The sequence below is a fragment of the Meleagris gallopavo genome, chromosome 2 (assembly GCF_905368555.1).
Source record: "Meleagris gallopavo chromosome 2, MGAL_WU_HG_1.1, whole genome shotgun sequence".
In the NCBI taxonomy this organism is placed as follows: Eukaryota; Metazoa; Chordata; class Aves; order Galliformes; family Phasianidae; genus Meleagris; species Meleagris gallopavo.
This window is the reverse complement of record NC_139405.1, coordinates 72,088,580-72,106,428: the sequence shown is the minus strand read 5'-3', so window position 1 is coordinate 72,106,428 and position 17,849 is coordinate 72,088,580. Positions and strand designations below refer to the sequence as shown.

Genomic DNA, 17,849 nt, shown 5'->3' with positions numbered 1-17,849 from the left:
GCATGCGCGAACCAAACACAGCTGGTATGCAATGTGAGTCAATATCTTACACCATAAATAGCAGAGCCGAGAACTAGTTGAACTCTCCTGCATGGCAGTGGGCTGCATGCAAGGACCTTCCCTTGAATAGGGACGCCTCTCAAGATTACTTCTCAAGGCTGAGAGATTCCTTACCCACGACGGATTCTCAGTAAGTCACTAATAGCTTTGCAAATTTTGCATTTTTCATTGATTCTGTACATCATCCTTTAGGCATAAACTGTTGATCAAGTCTGGAACTTGGACCCCACTGCACCCATGTTCCTCTGAGGAGGAGTTTAGATAGCAAACCTACTGATTTGATGGAAGGGTCTCCATGACCGTTTTGTCTGACATTGTCCTCTATGCAGTAAATACCCATGTATACTCTTCCACTGAACCTAGTCAAACTACAGTCTTATTTATTCAATGTTGTTTAATCACTGTGTTATATCAATAACATACTGCTGCTTTACACTTGCAAGTGTATCTCTGTTCTGTGACAACAGGGAGCTGTCTTAATCTCCTACTTTCATTTACTATTAGATATTTTGCATGATAGCATTAGATTTTGCTCCGTGCTAAAGATTTTTTTTATTAGTATTATTAGTATATTATTAGAGTTTTATTCATGCTAAAGCATGAACATGTAATTTTTTCTTTTATTTTTCCTTTTCTTTTTTTCTCTTTACTGGCCAAAAAGACCTTAGCCTTAGCATTAATGAATCTCATTGAGGAATCACCATTTCTGGGTTCTTGTTCTTAGGAATTTACCTAAAAGTTTTTGATTATTGGACTTACTTCTCTGCCCTTCGTATATACTGTCAGGTCGCAGTAAGGTTTTTTAAACTGATTAAACAGGACTAACAGCCTTATCAGAAAACTTGGTTGTGCCCTTTAAAAATTTCTGACATAGTTCTGTTGATTATATAGGGTTCAATGGTCTTATTAATTCAAACACTTCCTTGACATTACTGGCTATACTGTGTGGATTATTACTTTGAACTGGACAAAGGTCTTTATCTTCTTTAAATATCTGATGCAGCTATCAAGTTGAACTTCCTACATGTTTGATTTATCAACACAAGCTAGAAGAAGGTGCCGTGTATCATTCTTAGAATTAAAAGAAATAGAGGCATTGAGTGGATGACTGCTACCCCTGTGACTGTATCCTAAGACAAATCTTGCACAGAAGTGTCTGCCCCTTATCATAGGTAGGGCAAATAGCAAACCCCAGGTTTGGTCACAGCTTAGTGTATATGCAAAGAAAAGATGTTTTAACTGTAGCACTTAGGGGTGAGGGGAAAAAAGAAAAAAAAGAGAAAGCCAATGTCATCCTTTCTTAGCAAAGTCACACAAGAGATTTAGAATAAATGACGGAGAAGTGCTATGATTTTAACTATGCTACTCTTCCATCTGAGGATGATGACACTAAAAGAAGGCCACAACAAGCCTTTAGCTTAATATGAAATGTTTACAATGCACTTGATCCATTAAAAAAAAACAAGAAGTCTCTGGTGAAAGAAAGATTAGTTGTGTGAGCTATGGGAGACCAGCCACCGTTTCTTTTTACATTGGAGTAAAAGGCATGAATTGCCTGTGATCTTGCAGTGTTGCTACATGGAAAGCATACTCCGTATGAAGGAACTCTGTGAAGATTCTTGCTGCTTGATGCAAAAAAAAAATCCTAATAAAATATACTGTCAGAATGACCTTTCTTATTTACTCAATTTCTGTGTACTCTGTGGCACAGCTCATTTTAAATAGCCCAACTTACATAAATGCAACATAGAGGAAAGATTTTACAACTTTGGCTCGAATCTCTCCTGATAACTCTCTTATCTATATCGCTCTTAGACCTGGAAATAGTATTTCTGAATAACTCTATATCCTACCTTGTCATAAACAAGCGTAAACACCCCTATTTGATTGGTGAAGCTTGTATTCCATAGACTTGATGAGCAAATGCGAGCCCCACTCATTCTACAACGTAAAAAAAGTAAAACCAGAAGGACCTCTGAAACACATTGTTTCTTGTGTGACTGCTGCTCAAAGACAGAATCATATGTTAGGCAGCCAGAAAAATTCACACAAAATTTCACTGTGTTATTCACATAAAATAAAAATGAATGGTTTGAGGGCAGCTTAATCCTCCACAGAGCCTGATTCTGAATTATAAGATTAGGAAAAACTTGGTCTATCAATTTCAAAGAAACTACAAATCTCCCCAAAAAAACTGTTTTAAAGAAATTGGATGGTAATTACTTGTTGATTCAAAATGGCAGTACTTATACATCATGAATATTACTGTGCAATTTCTTGGAAGGGCATGCAGCTTTTTCTTTTAACTGTTCCCTGAGAGGTTTGTATAACTTACTATCAATCTGCACTACTCAAATTCAGCAGCTCTATGGTCCAGATCTGTATTTCAGAAGCCCATCAGCTTCGAAACAATAGTTGTCTGTGCTTGTAAGTATACTTGTCTACTTTGGCCTGAAGAAGAAAATATTTTATTATTTTTTTTTTAGTCCCCTGCATTCCATATACTGTGTATTGTTTTGTTTTATTTTGTTTTTTTTTCCCCAGTTTCTGTTTGTTTGCTTGGCTGTTGTTAAAGCATTAGATGGTGGTACATATATATTATCTGGAAGATACCCTTTAATTCATTTTTCTGTGGAACTAGCAGGTAGGAACAACAAAAGTAGACTCTTACAGTATGGCTGTTCTTTTTTTCTCGAAGTAATTTGAGCATTAATTAGATTTAAGAGTCAACAGAAGGACTTTGTATTTGCTTCTTTTTTTAGATGCAAGACTATATGTGACAAGTGAATGTTTTTGTACAATAAAAAAGCCAGGTTACATTTTTAGATTTTGGTAATAGCAAAACGACTCTACTCATTCACCATACATAATTCTATCTGTAGTCTATCTGAAGATATAAAGTAATTAAACCTCACAACCTCTTAGCAAGTTCACTGTCATTATTTCAGTGTTACAAACAATCTATGGAGAAGAATAATTAAATACTTTGGTTAAGATCACACAGGAAATTTGCTGAAGATGTGTAAACTGAATCAAATTCTGCTGATTCTGAGTTTGGTACTTTAGCCACTGAACAGTCTTTTCCTGCAAAATCTCTCTCACTCATGATGCATCTCATGCATAGTCTAAATTAGAAGCATCATTAAAAAGGGAAGTTAATTACCTTCTCCGCTTTAAAAACTATTTGCTGATTTTAATATTGAATACATTCAAGCAGTTTTCTCATGCAACTATAGAGTGAAGAAATCTAAACATAAATCTGAAAATAATCATGATGTTTCTCCATGTTTTCATGGTATAAATAGCAGAAAACACCCAGGGCAACTTTATTAAGACAAAGATTGAAAATACATGGGTTTAGTTGGATTCGGTTTTCAAACATAACAATGCACTAAGAAATTATCATTTACATTCTCCTTATTCTTTATTTATTCTACAATACGCTTTTAGTAAACCTGTTGTTACAAAAAGTAAAAGAACTCTTTGAAGCACCAGAAACTGCATTTTTTTTTTTTAGAAAAACAGGAGCGTATTTAAAACAAACAAACAAACAAACAACACATGAATGTTAATCAACGAATTGTACCTAGAAACCTTAGGAACTTTCCCCAGCACATTAACTGACTGTCATAAAACCTTTGATCTATAGGCATTTCCGGAAAGAGGCAGGGAGATCACTGGCCAGTTACCATCACAGGCAAAACAGGCTCAGTATAAGGAAATTAGTGCTAACCAATAATAGATTAGAGCAGTGAGAGCTAAAAGCAAACTACAAGCACCTGCCACCCCCCCACACACACACACTCTCTCCACACCCTGCCTGTGGGCGGTGGGGGGAAGGCTCTCTCCTCTGTGGGTCTCTCCTTGGCTGCAGGGAGTTGCTGCTGCGTGCCTGGAGCTCTGCCTGCACTGACCTTGGTGCCTCCAGGCCTGTTCTCTCACATTTCTCGCTCTTCTCTCTCAGCTGTTGCTATGTAGCAGTTTTTCTTAAATCTGCTCTCCCAGAGCACACCAAACATCCCTCACGTCTCAGCTCTGGCAGCAGCAGGTCCCATTGGAGCAGCTGGAGCTGGCTTTGCCCTGATGTGGTGGGGCTCCTCTGATAGGGGCCACCTCTGATTGGATTTTGAAATCCAAATGGTCTCTGCCTTTGTTGCCTGCATATTTAGACCCCATCAGAAATTTTGCCTGACCTTCTTGAGTCGGCATGGGCAGAGAGGAAGGATAGCAATTTGACAAGTATCTAAAAGCATTTATTTACAATGCCACAGGATATAGTAAAAATGTGCTTGATTTGAAAATCCAAAGCAGAGATTTACACCTTCTCCTGGCCCCACTTGAAGCTGCTTTGTTCTGGGATGCATCATAGAAGGAGGATGTTTGCCTTCACAACCACAGTGGTAGTTTCAAGTTCTGCTGTAGTAGACAAGTATTTAAGTTTCACTCTGGGTCACAGAGATCTTCATTTCTGAGTGCCATGTTACAACTTAGTTGCTAGGTGTCTTATCTAGAAGATAGAAAACCAAATTAAATGCAGACAGGATTAGGATTTGATTCTCCTTATTTCAACCTAGGAAAGACTGACTTATCTTCAAAAGAAGGTTAATGAAAATACATCCAGTGAAATACATACAATAAAAAAAGAAAGTTCTCTCAGAGAAGTAAGGATCTATCCTCCAGCACAATTATCTTATGGTGAGCTGAATGACTTACTGAGATGTCTATCTCACTCCTTAAATATAAGTAGATTATACTACCAGCTTAGAATGGATACCTAACTTTTAGGATAGCAAAGTCCCAATTGAAATGCCTTAGTTTTTAAAAATGTGATAGATTTCTAAAGCATATAGTCATATAACACCTCTGCAAGTAGGTGCATTTCATTCAGCATACTTTTTTTTAACTTGGAGCTTTGTAGAACTGTGCAACACATTCTGCAAGCTAAATTTACTATTTCCATTTTTCATGGAAGGATTTTGTGAGAAAGCCAAGATTTATAACAATAGTTTAAATAATACTTGGTTTCAAAACCATTAGATGTATTAATCAAGAAACTTAGTTAGCTATCATTACGAGATGCAAATTGTAAGATTAATAAAAAATTATGCATACCATTGACATTTGCGATATTTATATGGTACATATATATATACACACATATATATACATACAGTAATCATGGGCTTCACTCCTCCTTTGGATTTTGTGTTGAGGGACATGGATTAGTGAGTACTAGTGGTGATAGGTGGATGGTTGGACTGGATGATCTTGAAGGTCTTTTCCAACCTTGGTGATTCTGTGATTCCTCCTTAATGCCAGTATAGCTAAGTTATAAAACAATACTATGAGTTTACAAAGGGAATGTTCTTACGATTTGCAATGGACAATTTTGAAGCTACTATCCAGAGTGTCACCTGTGATCACAACTGTAATTCATATCTGATTACAAAATACTTCTGAATTGGAAATGATGATTTGCAGAAATAATCTGGAAATCTGAGAAAAAAGAACTCAGGCAAGGGTAACTTCCACCTTGGGGAGAGCACAGTCCATCACCACCAGCAACTTTATAATCCCTTCCAATATAATGATTTGTTATTCTGTTTAAGTTGATTATGTACCTAAATAGTAATATGCAGGAAGGGGGCAATATAGGACAGATCTCCATAAATGCATATTTATTAACTAATGCATAACTGTGTCACAGTCTACATTTTATTTGTTTATTTGTTTTTAGAGCCATGCCAGCTAAAAAGCACTTGAATTGTTTGTGAAAGTAATGAATAGATTAGCAGAGACTGCTAATAATATCTACTCCGATATCACAGAAAGCAGAATGAAAGTTTGGATCATATCCCTGTAACAAATTTATCTTCACCTAATATTGCTTTTTTACAGAATATTTATTGATCTAATGATACATTATACAAAGAGAGGAACTGTGAAAGTAATAGCTGTACTACATATCAGCTCCGAGTGCATTTACCTACTCCTCTCTTCCTCTGTTTGCCTCAATTACATCTGTCCCTTCTTCATCTCATCTTAGGACTATCTGCTTCTTCCAGATATTCAAGTCATACAAGAACAGAACAAAAAATCTTGATGCCCACCAGAAAAAGTGCATGGCAGTCTTTCAGATGCCAAATGCTGTGCAATATGTGATCATCTTATGTGAACAAAATTCTAACCTCATTGTCCTTTTGCACAAATTAATAGAAAACGTAATGAACTATTATTTATAAGGACTATCACAATGTCTGTGCTGATAAGATCTCTTCTGTATAACTGCTCTGGCTGTACTTGATAAATGAGCCAGCCTGCTGTGGGCTGTCTTTAGTATCATCAGCACAGCATACCTTGCTGATACTTTGCTAGAGGTTGAATAGGTCATCTTAGCTAGATAATGTCTGTGATGATGTGCTCAGATCATCTTTGAAATAAAGTGACTTTGTGCTTTTTTGGAGGTCAGGAGCCCTCGATATCAGAAGATATAGACCTACTGGTCTATCAGTAAAGCAGGTCAGAGTTCCTTCTGCCATCAGTAAAAGCTACTTCTTGCAGATGATGTAAAACTGATATTAAGATGTAATTTGATAGATCATACATTGGTTTTAATTTTTCCAATCTCTTAGATCTTATCTGTGCTGGTTTGCAAAGGCAAAGCAGCCACAGATCCCAAAAACTCACTCAACAGAGGACTCAGTCAATACAAGGGAACTAATCTTAGTTACATGGTAATTTTCGAACACTCTTTCAGAACACTTTACAAAGAAGGCACATATCTTTAATATCATTTTACATTTGAGGAAACTAAATTAGGATGGAAATCCAAATTCTCAGTGTCACCATTGCCTGTCCCACCTCTCAAACAAAGCAAATATAGATGTCATCCAGCACTGAAACTGCAAATATCCTCCTATTTGGTTCCTCTCACGTCTAGTCTTTGCCAAAACTATGATCGTAGTTTCTCTTTAATGGTAGCCTAAAGAGTGTTTTTCTATGTAAAGGGATTAAATGATATTTTAAACGCGTAAATTAATTTGTACTGAGATAAAACTCTTCCTGTTGGTCTGGAGGGAGGATTTTATTTAAGTAAGATAAAACATTTTTTCATTGCAAAATTAAATACCAGCCCAGTCATTATGCTTTCCACAGTTATTTTGAAAAAGAAGCTTGTTGGCAGTTTGGCCAGGCAAGAACTCCATCTACCTGCACCCTAGAGATACTGTCATTTCCAAACCTGTGTTGTAACAGCCAGCAATTCCTTAGAAGCAATGATAAAAATGTTACCTTAATTAAGTGTTAAGTTTGAGAATCTCAGGAAGTTCTGTGGAAGAGAGTAGAATGTGAACGGGAGGGATGTGTGCATTCTGGAAGACTTGCTGCTGGTCAGCATCTTGATCAGTACAGACAGTTCTCAGAGTTTTGCCCAAAAGCAGATTCCAGAAGTAAAAGCTCTGTAAGAGTCTTGATTTATTTTTCAAATAAAATAAGAATTGAGACACTTTAAACTATTTATAAGTATCTCTGAAACAAGATGTTTTCCTTCTGACTTTTGCATATCATTCTCCCAGAAGTTTTGTAATTTTTTCCACTATCACAGAATAAAAGTGTTCTTTACCTTTCTTCACGTTGGAACAGTGGGGCAGTGATTTTAGAGCTGCAGGCAAACCACAGGCATTGCTTATTCTATCAAATGGCAATCTTGCAAAGACAGCAGTGGTATACTGTTCTCAGGGAAGAGACGAGCCTAAAGAGTTGACCTAGTCTTCCCTGTGTCCCAGTCCTGGGGCACTGTAGAGAGGATGCAACTCCCCTACTAATATTCATGGATCAGTTTGGGAGAGAAAAAGAATAACAAAAAAAATATGCAAAAAAATACCTCATAGCACATACTGTCTAGCTTACACCTAGAATGCAGCAAAGTAGCACAGGAATACTGAATCAGTGAAAAAGTTTCTGTGAATTATAGCAGTCATTCTGTGACAGTAATACAGCAGTTCAAACCATACGCATTCTTCATCTCTGATGAGTTCCAGAAAGCAGAGGACATCGCCCAAACATTTTTGTACTTTGGACATAATCAGTTGCTATACCAGTTCTTCATAAAGCATTGCAGACATGCGTGTTTGGCATAATTTTACTCCAGACACAGAGTAGTCTGCAGTCATGCTGTGGCATCAAAAGTGGAAGGAAAAAAAAAAAAAAGAAAAAAGCATTTGTTTGAGAATATTTAAAACTTCTCATATTAATAGTCTTTTGCCTTGAACAAACAAGAATTGATTTCTGTAGGCCATATTAGAAACAACAAACCTTTCAGGAACAGCTTTCTCATAATCTCATAATAGGACCTCCTGTAATCAGTACTGTTTTGGGGATATACCAAGTTGCTTTTCTAAGCTTTGCTCTACAGCTGCAATTCCTAGAAATATATTTCCTTGGGAAAACAGGAGTACTAGTTCTTGTGCATTCACTATGCTGTGGTGCCCAAGAACCTAAGCAAGTTCAGGCTTCCAATGCACTTGAATAAAAATTAAGAAAAAACTAACAAAACACTGAGAATATTTCCCATAAATCTCTCTATATATTGTTTATGTGATTCCATGCATGTATGCAAGGATACAGGAAGGTTACCAATAGGCATACAGTACATTTTTTCATCTTTTCTTCATGATCACTAGCTATTATGGGGTTCACCAAATGAGATGTATTGAACTCTGGCGATTCTCAGCCATATTTAATGTTTTCTGAACATCAGTTTCGGCCAGAGCACTTCACAGGGTGATGTGTACTTTCCTGACATATTTAGCTGTTCAGATCACCTTCCTACAGTGTAGCTGGATGCTGAACAAGCTGGGATTATTTAGAGATGTTGTTCTGCTGCTTGATTGCCGTAATGCTGCTTCCCTCATCAGAGACATTTTGATTGGAAATCTGCAGTATGAGTCACAAAGGACAATGTTGATGTAATTAGGATGTTGAAATGACAGTGACAGTATTAGTCGCGCTGTGGGAATGACATTCAAATACAGGGTTTTATACTCTTTGTTAACAATGGATATATACCTTCAGACTTATGACACACAGTAGCAAGCATCTATTACATTATTACAGAGAAAGTGGGACTTACTATGCAGGGAGTGACAACAGCTTTCGAAGATGAAAAGCAAGAGGGAGTGTGCTGATGACCGATGACCAGGAAAACCCAACTTTGCAGGATATCCTTTTGCACTTACAAGAAAGTACTTCAATTGTCTTTTCTCAACCCTCCATTTGGAATCACTCTGCTTAGCAGGCTTTTCCATTAACATCAGTAGAAAGAGAGCAAAGAATTGCCTTCATGATAGCATTTATTTATTAAGCCTCCCTTGCTTTACTGTATCTATGTGATTTTCTCATCTGCAGCTAAAGCAAGAATGACTTCAGTCTCCTATGTCCAATTTTGTATTAGCTTTCTTTATCATTCTTTATCATTTGTTTATTATGCTGCTTTATGTGGCATTATGGCATGATCAGTTTGGAGCATATAGATCTTGATGGCTTACTGGTCATATCTGGACCATGGCCAAACAGTAATTCCCAACTGATAAGGTAAAAACATGTTAGATGTGAGGCATGGTATGCAGTTTCAGTAAACAAGAGTACAGACCCTTGCTGGCTGGATGTTGGGACAGTACAGGGCTCTGGAACTGGCATATGGAGAACATGGGAAATAGTGAGTTGGTGGCTCAGAGTGGTATCAGTTGCTATCAGTGCTGTCACCTGCATTCAAAATCTTCCAGAAGGCTTTCGGAGCAGAGTGGGGAGGGAAGTGGGGCTGGAAGCAGACAGAGACGAACACAGTTGGAAAAACATAAGGCCTCTCATTTCAAATGAGGCATTTACATAGCCATCTACACAAAGCCTGAAGTCATAGGTCCAGAAGATGTATGCAAAACACCACTATTATAACCAAATTCATGGGATTTTAACTTATGCTGATTAATTGGACTGAGGTTTCACCTGAAAGCATCAGTGGTTTGGGTTCTGCAGATATTTTTAATTTGGAGTGTCTGCTGCTGGGGGAACAAGGAGTAACTCTGGTAATGAGTAATAAGCAGAGGGAGGCTGGTATGGAATGCATGTAAGATTAAGTAAGAAGTCTGCAGGAAGTGTCAGGGAAGTAATACATGCTGTATCATGTCTCCTTGAAAGTCACAGTAGCTCTTTATTTAGGTACACACTTGTATGTGTGAAATTCATTCTGCACAGAAAGCTCATGGTTCTTCATGTCCGTATGTAATACAAAATATCCTTAGCAAACAAATACTGCTATCAACAGTCTCTATTATGCAAGCATGGAGGTCCTGTCTTTCCTGATCAGAGTCCTAAAGCTTCCAATTTCTTATCTAGGAAGATAAGAAATAATATTTTCTCTCTCATTGGAGTATGCTACCAGAAAGAAAAGCTTTCCTCCTGATCTTATCATGGGTCTTTATTCCAGCACTTTCCATTTATGTAGTAATTATTGTTCGATTAGCACATTATACCCTACCAAGAACACTCAAAATTTTGTTGATTAACCTTAAAATACACTGAAAAAGCACAGAAAATATTAAAAGCTAAGTGAACAATAAATCTCAGCTACAGTTGCTGGACTGCCTCCTGATAGAAGCTAGTTCTCCCTCAAGCTATATCTGCATCAAGGTGAGATGCACTTCTACCCCTGCTTTTCTTTAGGTGTCTCAGTTGTACAGATCAGGAGGTAATGCTGTTGTCATGTCCCATCCTGACATCATGCAACAATGTGTACATATCACAAAGGATGAGATATCCTCCAGTGATTAAAGGTATTGTGGATTGATAGTTAGAACAATTTCTTGTTCTCTGTAAATTCTAATGATGCTGAAAATGTTCTCACTTTTATCAGGGAAAAATTGAAATCTTTCAAATCATTCCCGCCCTAATAAGCTCCATTGAAGTTAAAGAATTTATGGGCTTTCCTGAAATTTTTTTTCATATGTTGCCAAAAAGTATCCTTGAGAGGGTGTTAACAAAATTAATGTTCTCAGGAAGAGTTTTGTATTTACTCAGTGATAGAGCTCAAAAAACCTCACAATTTATTTAATATTTTGTGATCGTGTATCCTTGAACCTACATAGCAAAAAGCATAGTTTATTCCCAATACATCAGAATCCAAAAACATTTCTGAAGTAATGCATGGAGAGAAAGTAAGAAACAGAGAATTTAATTCTCCTTGTCCAATGAAAATAGGAAAGTCATTTTATGAGTAGGAAGTCAATTTTTTTGTTTACAGTAAACTGTCCACTAAATCTCAGTTTGCCCTACACTAATAGAGAACAACAGCTTACACAGTGGAGGAATTTGTAAAAGAAATAAAACTTACTTCTGTATTTTAAGCAGTTTTAACAGTGGAAACATCTCTATTGTTTTTACGTTTTGTAAATCAAGATATTCCAAATCTAAATTCTGTGCTACATTTGCCTCAACACTATCTCTTTTATGTAATTTCTCTTATATATTGCAGTTAAATAAAGTAGTGATGTAAAATCCCAATGGAAAAATAAATCTAGCTAGAGCAATCATACTATCAACGCTTCAGCTCTGTAGAACTCCGTCTTGCTTCCTTGCACAAAATGACAATTTAAAGTATCTTTCCAGAAGTCTCCTGGGAGATTATCATATTTTATTCTCCATTCGAAAAAAAAAAAAAAAATTCTTTGCAAACCTATTAGAACTTCCTGGTGAAATGATTACAGTTCACTTCAGCACAATAGGGCAGTTTCAGAGTGGCTGAAAAGTAATTTGTTTCATTTTACTTTTATCAGCAAGTAAAGGTCATTTATCCGAAACCAGTTTTTTTTCTCTATGCACACATTTCATTTGTTATCATCTTAAATAACACAGAAACAAATCAAATTCCAATATTTGTCAATCATACATGAGTTCTATTAAGTGATCTTTTACCTTCTGTTTAAATACTTACACATGGACAATGAATGAATGCTTGCTTGACATTCAAAATGGAGCTCAAAACAGGAAGACTTCCTCTAAGCTGTACATACATTTCTAAATTTTCATGAGTTCCTATTATGTTGAAAATACGTTTTAAGAATATATTATTTTAATCTGGAAAATGTCTTTTCTACATGGATATACCCTCTGAAAATCCAAAGTAGCTCAATTTTTAAAAGCACTTTTTCTCTGATGTGTAAATATAGTGTTTCTCCTGTTGTATTTAGTGTTAGTAACAGATGTCATTGAGAGCCCACCAGGAGCTATAAAGTTACAGTCATAGAAAGAGCGCACAGATACGCTAAATCTGCTACCATATCTCTAGGCATATAGTTATGAGAGGTTATTTCTGACTCTTTGGCAAACATACCAGGTCTTGGCACATTTTACTGCTGAGACCGAAAAAAATAAAAAAATAAAAAATCAACCACAGTTACTTATTCTTGTGACTTTGTTGTTGTGCTGGTTGCCTGCATTAGATTTGCTTGGGAGCCATTCTGCAATTTTGAAACACAGAGGGATCCCGGTCTGTCTCTCCTTACTTGTGTTGGTTCAGTTCTTAGAGAGATTTTGGTGTGCACAAACTAATTTCTTTTCAAAAGAAAAGTATTCAGAGGCTTTGTTTCAAAATTACTCCAGAGCTTTGTGAGTGTATTCAGATCCAAACCAATGTGAAGGAGTCATGTAGGTGCTCCAATATGAATCCTACCTGCTCTCAGCAACAGGGCTCACAAAACAGCCAGAGCTCCCACCAGAGCCTGAAATGGTTTTCAAGCTTTGTAAAGGGTCTTCCTTTTTATAACGGGCTGTGTATGTTTTCCTGACAGCTGCTAGCAGCAACTACAGCTTCAGTATCTGCTGCTCCTTCACCATTCAAGAAATAAAATAATGAATTCACTTTAAATGCAAGCTAAAAAGGATTGACATAAAGTAAAAATGACACATAGATAGAGGCATATACCTCTGGTTTCTAATGCATGTTTCTAGCTTCTAATAATTTGAAACTAGTCTTTTGTTTGTTTGTTTTGTTCTAGCTGTTCTAATTTAAAGGAAGCAAAATTAATTCATGAAGTATATTACATATGGTGTATTTATTTACTATGTAGCACACATTAGCTGCCAACTGCTGATTATTCCATAATGAAAACCAAAGCAGGAGTTAAAAAATCTCCTCTTGTCTTCACAAATTTTCCTACAACATCCTCCTTGTTCCATCTTGGCCATATTTTCTCTAGTGGTAGATCTGCAGAAGCTCTGCAAAAGAAATCCTCTCTATTGCTGAACATTCTATGATAGAAGCTTGTCGATAAGAGACTGAAGATGCACAAAAGTTGAACTCTCCTAAAGGTACGTTTTCCCAGCCAGGCATCTAGACTTGGAAGTGTTGAGGAAATACAGCAGCTGCATGCACTCAGGTCATCCTTCTCTCATTCTCATATAGAACAAAAGAACCTCTACGAGTACAGAAAGTTGAAGCAGAATAAATTCAAATATATCCTTTAACCTTCCCTTTTTGCATTGCAGAGCACAATTCTATAACAATAAGTAGCAAAGCCAGGTGCTAAGGTGTCAGACATGAGGTAAGAACTTGAACAGAATAACTCATAAAATGAACAGAAGATACGTGGGAAATGAATAAATAAACAAATAAGTAAAATATATATATATATTTATTTTTTTTTTGCTGAAACATTTGAAAAGCTTATTCTAAAATGTCCTTAGAAATATTTTTCATTTGCTTCATTTAAAAAATACGCAGCTAAAATCAATCCACTAGAAATAGCTGGTTGTAAACAGTTGTCATATTTATCATATTTATTCAAAACCTGAAAGAGCAGTAAATTTGAAAGATATTCACTGGTAATTAAAATGAAGCTGATAATCACTGCTGACATGGAAAATGCAAAAATGGGCAGAGTAGAAATGAAAAATAAAATGGATTTTAAGAATTCCGTATCTTTAAGGTTTTCTATTCATATTAGCTACCAAGTAGATACCCATGTTTGCATATAAGGAACAATTCTTGAGTAAATCTATCCTACTGGCATGTCACAGACACATATATCAGCATCCTTGTATGAGCAACTGCTTTCTCTTCCTTGCTGTTTTTCCAAAATCCTAAAAGAAACTTCAGATCTCCAGATACATTACAGAAGTCTCATGCTCCAAATGATTTTCAGGATTGCAGGATTCAGCCTTCTGTTGTGCATCTTTCTAAGTGGACTGTTTGAGATCAGTGCTCTCTTTCACGTCCTTGTTGATAAAAGGATTAAGGCATAAGAAAGAAAAAGATTTTATTTCTTATACACAATAACCCCATCTTCATTTTTACTCTCCTCTATCTACCTATCCCTCCCTCCCTGCTTGGTGCCTCACTAAATTCAATGCTCTGTTTCTCTCCCAGTAGGTGTCCATACGGCAGTAGTAGCTGCTCCATTGCCATCCACACATGCTCAATGTCCACTGCTTCTGCCTACATCCAACAGTTTGGGCAGTAGTTTCATAAGCAGACACACGTGTGTATATACTTACACACATATAAAGATATGGACACAGACTAAAAAGCAGAATTGATATGACACATTTCAGTGAATCTAAAAAACGTGTTTCAAATATCACATAAATTTTGTATATATGTGTATATATTTATATTTATAATGCATTGCAAGTGTGAAAACTGAGACACCTTGAATAAATGATTAAATTTCTCTAGGTTACAGATCACGGATGCATGTGTGTCTGTGTAGGGGAGCATTCATTATTTATAACTTGCTCCAGAGTTTAGGTTCCCCGAGCATGACTTACATCTGCCTTGCTGTTTCTTGAGTTGCCATAGGTTTTTTATTTCTAAGTTGACTTTATTCACAAAAGAATAGCTTTTGTTCTCTTGTTCTCACCCCTCACATGTTGCTGCATTCAGCTGAAGGAACAAAACACTAACCATTCTGAAATTAACAGAAGGCTTGCCATTGTTCACGTGAGCAAGATTTCATCTCTGATATCTGTTGTCTTTCAAGAAATCTAACTTTGCTGACAGATTTTATACTTTAGTTCTGAAAAGAGTTCCGCATTTTTTTACTACATAGATCAAGAAGTCATTGGCTTAAACCTGATTATACCTTCCATTTTCCGCCACTCATGTAGAGCTGTAGAGCTCTGAAACAATGATCTATGCCAATGGTATCTGAATTAATGTGCTATGACTAGTTTCATGTGACATTTGTTTGAAGGAAAATATTCTATCCCACGGATGCAACTGTTTTGATGTAAATTAAAATCATCTTTGTCACATATCATAAAAACTTTATGGCATTATGTTAATCACTTTGTCTTACTTGGACTTCATTTTCACCCCTCCTTTACTCCCACTAAAGCAGTTTCAGTAATAGTTTTCTAACTGTGGTGTGACTAGAATGGTTTATTAGAATGTCTAATGTTAATAAAAGCCCTTAAGAATATTTAAGGTATTTCAGAAGTATTGCTGCATCCAAGGCAGTGCTGTTTTTGCTTTTAATCTGCAGATTGTAAAGTACTTTATTGAAGGAGGAGAAGTATCACATTTCATGCTATAGAAGATGAGATAGAAAGCAATTAATTTGTAGGTTAACCCAAATTTAATTTCACTTAATTGAACTAAAGTTAAAGTGATGGATGAGTCAGGAAGTTCTTCTTGTCCTCTGTCCTATGGGAGATGCTTGTTAGGGCACCAGCAGAGTCTAATTGTCATGGCAAAACTGTACTGTCCTTCATCCTATTCGTATGCTGGGCAGTAATACCAATATTTCCTAATACCATTTTTATTGCTTTTGATTTCACTCCCTCATGAAAGATTACAGTATAAGAATCCTATTTACTTCCATTTAATTTAGCTGGGAGGGACACTTCTTGGTAATTTAATCTTTGTTTTGTTTCATGTCTAGCCTGCATCTGACCTGGCAGACCAAAGCCTGTACTGCACCCAAAATCAGCATTTGCATGTCTGGCTGTTAACTGTCAGCCTTGAGATAGGAACCCAAAGGTTTCCTTAGAGTGTCTAGGATGTCCACTAACTGAAAGAATTTACCTAGTCTTCTAAGTATGGAGACACACAGGACAAGAAATGGAAGCGGCTGCCCAGAACAGGACTCAGATGAGCCTTCCTCCATCTCTCACTAAGGCACATCTAGTGCTCTTCAGGAGTGGGTTCTCCTCCTTGGGTTTTATAGCTGGGAATCTTCCCTTGTTATCAGAGTGATAACTCCTTTCCTTTATGAAGAAATTAGGGTATTACACCTTTTAAGCCTAGCCAGAGAATGGCAAAAACAATTATTCAGAATACAGTCTTTCTTTTTTTGTGGTATGTCCAAGAGAGGAGATTCAAATCATCTCTGCCACCCCCTCCCACAGCGTTCCCCATTATAAAATTGCAACTGCACAGGGAAGGAGCAGGCAGACTCCACGCTCTACTGCTGCAGATGTGCCCTGGGCATAAATCATTAGGGAGTCAATAGACAAGAGACAGAAAGAGGCCAGGGGAAAAGAGTAGTGTCTGGATTAGCAGCTAGGGCACCAATAGGGAGGAAAGGATTCTTTCCACCTAATCGTAAAGCTTTTCACACGTTTTAAAATCAACTACCACTGCCATTGAGGAGCTAGGAAATTTTTAAGGCAAGTGAAATATCTAGGTCCAAATCACTTCAGACTTAAGTAGGATTTGTATCCCTCATCCAAGATTGTAGCTCCAAATGCTGCATAAAGGGACTTCACCCTGTTCCTTTACAAACAGAGAAGCAAAAGCAGATGCTACCACTGCATTTGAGATGGAGTCTGCTGCTGTAGATGCAGCCATGAAGTCCTTCGCAGGGCTGAGAGCTAGGAAAATTGCTGGTTTATAGATGTGAGTGTCCACATCCCTATGAAGAATGAGCCCCTCCTGGGCATGTGCTAGCAACATTCTGCTGAGTGCACAGGAGGCTGAAAGGCAGAGAGCCAGGAGGAGTTAAAGCATGACTAGCATTGAGAAAAAAAAATGAGCAGAGGCATTCAGAGTTGCAGTATCAAAGTCAGACACCAGTGTTTCTCCTGAGCCCTATTAGTGCCTGTTTCTGGTTTGGGGCTTCTTAGCACTGGAAGTAGACTAACCAAGCATGGGGTTAGGTCCCTCTTATCATCCTTGTCATCAAATTAGTCTTACTCAACCTTGCTAAGCTTTGCTAACTGCAGGAATCCACACATTGTTTGTAAAGGCAACTGCTTGCCATCATTTTTCTTTACACCAGCATTCTCAAAGCAGAGGAATACAGAATTAAGCAGAGCGCTGCTGTCCTCATACCTAGCTCCTTTTTTTTTCTTTTTTCATTTTTTCCATTACTTCTTTCTTTCTCCTTGCATATCCTCTAAGGTATCGCAGTTAAATTTCTTTAAAAAGCTGCTTTCTGAGCAAGATGGCTATATAAAGGTTTCCTCATGTATCAGAAACAAATGAGAATTTTTTCTTTCTCCTGCTTAAATGCTTCTTTCTAATATGTACATCAGGGTTGTAGCAGAGAAAAAGTATGGGCTACAAACCTTAAGATGGTAAAAAGATTGCCTAGCAAATTCTATTTTCAAGGTGTAGTAAATAATTTTATATTAAGTCACTACTACTGTAGCGGTAAAAAGGATGTGAATTCATTATGGAATTTTTGCTCTATTAACAATAGAATATTGTATAACAGTAAAATTCAGTAACTGAACATCAAAATGGACTGCTTTAACTTATGCTGCAGATACTTGTTTTTTTTTGACAGCATAGA

The 17,849-nt window shown here is 36.9% G+C and overlaps 1 protein-coding gene across 3 annotated transcripts in view; it reads left to right on the top strand.

Moving 5' to 3' along the window:
- Nucleotides 1-17,849, top strand: part of FUT9 (fucosyltransferase 9) — a 110,449-nt gene that overhangs the window by 73,421 nt on the left and 19,179 nt on the right. Inside the window, exon 1 of one of the 3 annotated variants that reach the window (XM_003204339.5) lies at nt 52-190. The exons of 1 other annotated variant lie outside the window; for it this stretch is intronic. The gene's annotated coding sequence lies outside the window, so the exon portion shown is untranslated. Of the gene's footprint in view, nt 1-51; nt 191-17,849 lie in introns of those variants that run through there. One more of the 3 variants, XM_010707604.4, reaches the window with a different exon arrangement.